Here is an 8,450-nt window from a genome sequence, read left to right as displayed (position 1 = left end):
AAGAACTTATTGCAGGACAAAAATAAATATTCCATTTTTTATTAAACTCAGGTATATTCGTATATTTAGCAACAAGAGATCCTTACTCGTGAAAGTTTTCATGAAGTTTCTCAACTATAACTGAAAAATAATTCTTTCATCCATATATAATAAATGGCATTCTTTGCTAATTACTATCATGAGGTTATAATGAGATCTGGGAAAATATATGTAGACATTCAGAGCTTAATTTTGGTCATTACATAGATAATTTATAAGTAATAAGGTACCAACATATTGGCAGGGGGCGGATATATGCAGGAGATTAGGGGTGGTACGGCACCCGGTCGCTCAGGTAAACATTTATTTATGTACTGATGTTTTACTCAAATACACTTAAATATGAAAAGAGTAGCACCCCAAAGTCACAAATTGATAGTGAGTGCCACGATTGAGCTGTCAAATTTCTAGACGTGCGACTCAGGATCGAGACTAAATTATTTTGTAGCTGGTGTGTTTCCTCCTTAAGATTGCGTACACGCTAATTCTTCCCTTGTGGGGTTATACTGAATTTATTATTGTTCCTCTTATTTTATTCATCCAATATTATATTTTCCTTACTATAGATAAACATAATATTAATCTAGTTCTATGTAGATTAAGTAAGTGTATTTGCTAACTTAAATTTAATTTTCATTTTATGTTTTTATTCATATTCAATAGAATTTGAATTGAGAGAATTAGATCGAGATGGACAAAACTTATTCTGTTTGGTGATTACGTATTTATATGCATCAAAAATCTGGTAAATTAAATTTAATTATTTCAAAATGTATCGAACCGAACCGAACTAAATCAATATGGGTTTAACCGACAAAATGTATACTCTAATTCAATCTCCTTCGGTAGTAGTAGGTTTGCATTAAAATAGTGGCACTCATAGTCATCAAATCCTGGATCCGCCTCTGCATATTGGTTCTCCGTGTTTTAATGACTAATTAGTAATTATTTCAATTAAAGTTTAGCAATTCTTTATTTCTTTGTAAAAGTAACAAAAATCTCGATTTTAAGATGTAAGATAAGAAACAAATAATTGAAATAAAATCATGGACGAATATAAAACAAAAAAAATTAATGTATGTTGCTATTAATTGGTTTAAAACCCAATCCATAAAAAGCCAAAGAGCCTTCATATCTTGCAACAAACTAGTGAACCAATCACTGGCTTATGCTGATAGGTGCCCTCTTAGCCTTGCTAAAAATTAACTGGAAAAATATAAACTTGTTATGAATAGTTTGTACATTGGATACTACACTGGATGCTATATTGAATGCTCATATTGTGAATAACTTAAAGATTAAATTTTCTACTTTATGTCCATCATCTTTACTTTTTATGCCTATAAAAGGTCATGTAATTGCAATGGAAAAATACACCAAAGTGAAAGAAGAAAACACTTCTCCCTTCTTTCTATCTCTTCTTATTTACATTTTACTGCATTACTTTTATTTTATTACACGTTATCAGTACGAAGCTCTAATTTTATTCTTAACTCCCGCTAAGTTGAGTCATATTTTATTAAGGTATATATCATTATAATCATCTTATTTATGGCAGTACATATCATATGTTCATTGTTTGCAGATTACTTGTGCGCTTGGGCATCTTAAATAGTTTAAGTACATTGCAGTGATTAAATAACTATTTCCTTCCGTGCTCAACTCTTAGAGGACCTCAAAGTCTTCAAACTAGCTATGCACTAATGTCATGAACTCCCTGGATCAAAACATATCTTTAAGGCATTTTGAAGAACTGTGAGAAATGAATTGACAAGCAATAATTTTTTAATTACTTTATATTTATTGGAACATATAAATAATGTTAGTCACGTTCAATTCTATTAACACATATATATCAATAATATAAAGTGAAATGAAACAAGTATGTAATTTCTACTTTATGGCAAGAATAAAATGAAATAGTAGATTGTTAACATGATATAACTCTATTTTCATTTCTTTTACCTTAATCGTTTTGTTTTCATTAATTGTTTATTATTATAATTATTTCTCTAACTTATTCATCTTTTATGATAGTTTTCACTATGTCAAATTTATCAAAACTTGAATTTGTGGCACTTGACATCACCGGAAGGAACTATTTATCATGGGTTCTTGATGCTGAAATTCACCTTGACGCTAAAGGTCTTGGAAATACTATTATACAAGGAAATGAAGCATCAAATCAGGATAAAACGAAGGCCATAATTTTCCTTAGTCATCATCTACATGAAGGGTTAAAAACTGAATATTTAACCGTAAAAGATCCACTTGAATTATGGATTAATTTGAAGGATCGATATGACCACCTAAAATTTACGGTATTACCGAAAGCTCGGTATGAGTGGATACATTTAAGGTTGCAAGACTTTAAAACCATAAGTGAGTATAATTCTGCTATCTTTAAAGTAAGTTCTCTATTAAAATTATGTGGAGACACTATCACAGATGAGGACTTATTGGAAAAAATATTTTCTACTTTTCACGCTTCAAATGTGGTGCTACAACAACAATACCGTGAAAAAGGTTTTAAGAAATATTCTGAGTTAATCACATGTCTACTTGTGGCTGAGCAGAATAATACTCTATTAATGAAAAATCATGAAGCCCGTCCCACTGGGTCAGCTCCATTTCCGGAAGTGAATGTTGTAGCAACATATGATAAGTTTGAAAGAAAACAAAATAATTACCGTGGTCGTGGACATGGTCGTAAACGTGGACGTGGCAGGGGGCGAAACAATTATCGTCATTATGGTGGAAATAAATTGGAGAACAATAAGGGTTCTCAAATTAATCATTCAAAAGGTAAAGCTAGTATGTGTCACCGATGTGGTATGAGAGGTCATTAGGCACGCATTTGTCGTACGTCAGAACATTTTGTCAAACTTTATCAAGTCTCTCTCAAGAAAAAAGAAAATAATGTGGAGGCACACTTGATCTTTCAAAATAATGATGATGAAGCAGGTCCCTCAAATAAATATGATTCTAAGGCACATCTTGCATATAAAGATGATGATTTTGAAGGCCTAACAAATATTACTCATTTAGAAGTTGGAGACTTCTTTGAGGATATTGACTGAAGAACTAATCATCTTACTGGGGAATGAAGCTATAAAAGCTGTTATTTTTATGTTTGCAACTAGTTTATTTTTCTTGAGTGTATTTTCCTAATGCATCATGTGTTGCTAGTTTCTACATTCCTAATGTATTTCTTAATGTTTTTTTTTCCGCTTGTCTTTCATATTTCTTATGATGTATTATTTGTTTTATATGAAGAATATGAAAATTCCTCAGTCTTCAGTTGGAATCAAGATTAATAAAGATGATATATGTCTTCTGGATAGTGCTACAACACACACTATTTTAAAAGATAAGAGATATTTCTCTTATTTGGTAATGAAAGAAGCGAATGTTAATACAATATCTGGTAGTACAAGATTAATTGAAGGTTCTGGAAGAGCCAATTTATTACTACCAGGAGGAATAAATTTGGCTATTGATGAAGCACTATATTGTAGTAAATCTCAAAGAAACTTATTAAGTTTCAAAGATATTCGCCAAAATGGCTATCATATTGAGACTACAAATGATGAAAAGATTGAATATCTTTATATTACTACAATAATGTCCGGTAAGAAATATGTGCTTGAAATGTTACCTGCTTTTTCCTCCGGCTTATACTACACAAGTATTAGCAAGATTGAAACACATGTCATAGTAAACGAGAAATTTACTAATCAAGATAATTTTATTATTTGGCATGACCGGTTGGGCCATCCTGGTTCTAATATGATGCGTAAAATAATTGAGAATTCACATGGACATGCAATGAAGAATCAGAAGATTCTTCAATTTAAGGAATTCTCTTGTGTTGCATGTTCTCAAGGAAAATTAATTATTAGACCATCAACTATTAAAGTTAGGATGGAATCCCCTGCATTTCTGGAACGTATACAGGGTGATATATGTGGGCTCATTCACCCTCCATGTGGACCATTCAAATATTATATGATTTTGGTAGATGCATCTACAAGATGGTCACATGTGTGCTTACTATCAACTCGCAATATGACATTTGCGAGATTGTTAGCTCAAATAATAAAGCTAAGAGCACAATTTCCAGATTATGCAATTAAGACAATTCGTCTTGATAATGCTGGTGAGTTTACATCCCAAGCCTTTAATGATTATTGTATTTCAACTGGGATAACAATTGAGCATCCGATTGCTCATGTTATACACAAAATAGTCTAGCAGAATCATTGATCAAACGCCTCCAATTAATTGCTAGACCAATGCTTATGAGAACAAAACTTCCCATTTCAGTATGGGGTCATGCTATTTTGCACGCAGCAACGCTTGTGCGGATAAGGCCCACAAGTTATCATAAAGTCTCCCCATTGCAATTGGCTTTTGGTCAGGAGCCAAATATTTCTCATCTTAGGATCTTTGGTTGTGCGATATATGTTCCAATTGCTCCACCACAACGCACAAAGATGGGTCCTCAAAGAAGGTTGGGGATATATGTTGGAAATGAATCTCCTTCTATTATAAAATATCTAGAGCCGATGACTGAAGATTTATTTACGGCAAGATTTTCTGATTGCCATTTTGATGAATCAGTATATCCAACATTGGGGGGATAAAATAAGCAGCTGGAAAAGAAGATAGATTGGAATGCATTATCACTGTCTCATTTAGATCCTCGAACAAATCAATGTGAACAAGAGGTTCAAAAGATTATTCATTTACAAAATATTGCAAATCAATTGCCAGATACATTCACTGACCTACCAAGGGTGACTAAGTCACATATTCCAGCTGTTAATGCTCCAATTCGAGTTGATATCTTGGCAGGACAATTAATTAAAGCAAATGAGTCTAAGCCATGCTTGAAACGTGGTAGACTAATCGGTTCTAAAGATAAAAATCCTCGAAGAAGAAAAGGAGCAAGTGATCAAAGTGAACATAACACAGAGGTAGTGGCTCAAGAAGAGCCCCAAGACGTAACAAATGATAAGACCTTAGCAGAGGTCCAAGTACCTGAAAATAATAAAAATGAAGAGATATCAATAAGTTATGTCTCAATCGGGAAAAGATGGAACCGAAATAATATTGTTATCGATAACATTTTTGCTTATAATGTTGCTGTTGAAATAATGCAACAAGATGAGGATCTTGAACCAAAATCTGTCAATGAATCTAGACAAAGAAATGATTGGCCAAAATAGAAAGATGCTATCCAGGCAGATTTAACTTCACTTGGAAAACGTGAAGTCTTCGGACCCATAGTTCGAACACCTGAAGGCATAAAGCTAGTAGGGTATAAATGGGTTTTTGTGCGAAAACGAAATGATAAAAATGAAGTCGTTAGATATAAAGCGCGACTTGTGGCACAAGGGTTTTCCCAAAGGCCTGGAATTGATTATATGGAGACATATTCTCCTGTAGTGGATGCTATCACCTTCAGGTATCTCATAAATATGGCAGTGCAAGAAAAACTTGATATGCATTTAATGGATATTGTTACAGCCTATTTGTATGGATCATTAGACAACGAAATTTTTATGAAAGTACCTGAGGGATTTAAAGTGCCAGAAGCATATAAAAGTTTTCGAGAAACTTGTTCAATAAAGCTTCAGAAATCTTTATACGGATTGAAACAATCAGGTCGTATGTGGTACAATCGCCTGAGTGAATACCTGTTGAAAGAAGGGTACAAGAATGATCCAATTTGTCCTTGTGTCTTTATAAAAAGGTCTGGATCTGAATTTGTTATAATCGCCGTGTATGTTGATGATTTAAATATCATTGGAACTCCTTGGGAGCTTCCAAAAACAGTAGACTGTTTGAAGAAAGAATTTGAAATGAAAGATCTTGGAAAGACAAAATTTTGTCTTGGTCTACAAATTGAGTATATGAAAGTTGGAATATTTGTCCATCAATCAACATACACCGAAAAGATTTTAAAGCGATTCTATATGGATAAATCACATTCATTGAGTACCCCGATGGTTGTGAGATCATTTGATATAAAGAAAGATCCATTCCGTCCTCATGAAAATGATGAAGAACTTCTTGGTGCCAAAGTACCATATCTTAGTGCAATTGGGGCATTAATGTATCTTGCCAATAATTTCCGACCAGATATAGCTTTCTCAGTAAGCTTATTGGCAAGGTTTAGTACTTCGCCAACACAAAGACACTGAAATGGTATTAAACATATATTAAGTTGAGTAGGCATGCCATTTGAGAAATTCTAAATTTTATTGGGTGACATGGCATGCCATATCATCTCTCCCGCACCTGAATGTTGAGTTTTCGATCAAAAAAATTATTTTGATCGGTAAAGTAAATATTATTGATGTAAAACGAAAAAAGCATAAAGAGAATGTTGTTACATGTTAATCCAAAAAAAAGGGTAAGGACTTTACGAAAGGTGTAGTGAACTAATTGTCAGTAATCTGTGTTCGAGACCAAAAAATCATAGAAGAATAAATGTTAGTTCAATAAACAAATCGTAAATAATTTCGAGTCCACAAGTTGTTTATGCGTCCTTAAGGAATTTAATTCCCTCACTGTTGTCCAAGATTATAGATTACTTCCTCCTAGGATATAACGGAGAAGCTATTCTGTAATAGTGGCAACCCAAATTACAGAATTTCAGCGAACTCAACAAATGGAGCAAATCACACTTGACACTTTGTTGATTTGGAAAAATAATCCAACAATATAGAAAAAAGGTGAGAATTGTTTAGATTTTTCATGTTTTAAAAAAATGAGGCCAAGCCTCTATACTAAGACAACTTGGCACAAGCTGGAGGGAATGACCCTTATGGCGTATATCCAGGGTCGGCCTATTGTTGCGTTGTACGTCATGTCCTGGTCCATGATGCGGAATGTGATTTCCAAAGGGACGTCGCCGACCAAGACGAGGAGTGTGATTTCTCCATATGTTCGTTCAACTACATTGTTAAAATATGTTAGCGTGATGCAACGCGACACTATCTTATCCTCGAGTTTCATTTGTGCAAGTACTCAAGGGTGGATAATGCATGCACCGCTCCCACCGTCCACCCTAATGCGTCTCACATCTGTATCTAATATTCGTAAAGTGATAACAAGGGCATCATAATGAGGGAAAACCAAACACTACAACATAAGGTATTTATAGCTACGAAATCTCAACTACGAATTTAAAAATCGTGGCTAATACCTAACAATAGCTACAAAAATTAGAATTTTCTAGCTATTTACAAATTCGTAAAATTTGCTAGCCACGAAAATTAAATTGGTAAAGCTAATTCCTTATTTTTGCTATAATTGCTAACAATCGTAGCAATAATTGCCTAAATAGCTACAAATGTATTGCTACAATAAAATTACGTAACTAAATCATACATTTTAGCCACGCATTAAAAGTTATTGTAGCAATAGTAACCTTTTAGCCACAATAAAGTATTTAAAATAAAATATTGTAGCTAAAGGAATACATTTACTTCAAGTTATAAAAAACTGTAGCAATAGGTAAATGATATAGCCAAGGATTTATTATTATTGTTATGACAAAATATTGTAGCTAATTGTTAGTTTTTATCACAAACTGAAAGTTATTGTAGCAAAAATAACCTTTTAACCATAATAAATTATTTAAAATAAAATATTGTAGCTAGATAAATATTTTTGCTTCAAGTTCTAAAAAAGAGGGCAATAATTAGCTTAATAACTATAATTATTTTTCATTACAGACTGATCCAGCCACAAATTTATTGCTCTGAAATTTTTTTGTAGCTAATCATTAGATTTTGCTGCAACTTGAAACTTGCTTTTGTAATAATAACCTTAAAGGCTTATGAAATTATTCGAAACAAAATCTTGTAGCTAAATGATTTTTGCTTCAAACTAGAAAAAAAAATAGTTGGCTTAAAAAAATGGTTGCCATGACAAAAATGATGAATATTTTTGCTTGATAATGAAAATCATGACAAGAGTTGTCTAACACTATTAGGTAATAAAATATTAGTAGGCGTTTGGACATAAGAATTGTAAAATTCTAAAAAATTATAATTTTTTTTCCAAGTGAAATGGTATTTGAAATTTAGAGTTGTGTTTGGACATAAATTTCAGTTTGACTTGTTTTTGAAGTTTTGTAAGTGATTTGAGTGAAAATTTTGAAAACAGTTGTTTGGGAGTTTTTTAAATTTTCAAAATACATTTTCAAGTGAAAATTGAAAATTTTATGAACAAACGCTGATTTCGGAAAAAAGTAAATTTTTTTTGGAAAAAGGAATTTTTTTTTTATGTCCAAACAGGCTCTTAATGTGAAATGTAATAGTTGTCTTTTTCTTATAATATAGAAAAATAGTATTGTATATCATTAAGGAAGAAAGTAGTAATTGTATATGAGATTA

Source organism: Nicotiana tabacum, chromosome 10, assembly GCF_000715075.1.
Source record: "Nicotiana tabacum cultivar K326 chromosome 10, ASM71507v2, whole genome shotgun sequence".
Taxonomy (NCBI): Eukaryota; Viridiplantae; Streptophyta; class Magnoliopsida; order Solanales; family Solanaceae; genus Nicotiana; species Nicotiana tabacum.
The sequence above is the reverse complement of the archived record's forward strand: the minus strand, read 5'-3'. Positions refer to the sequence as shown.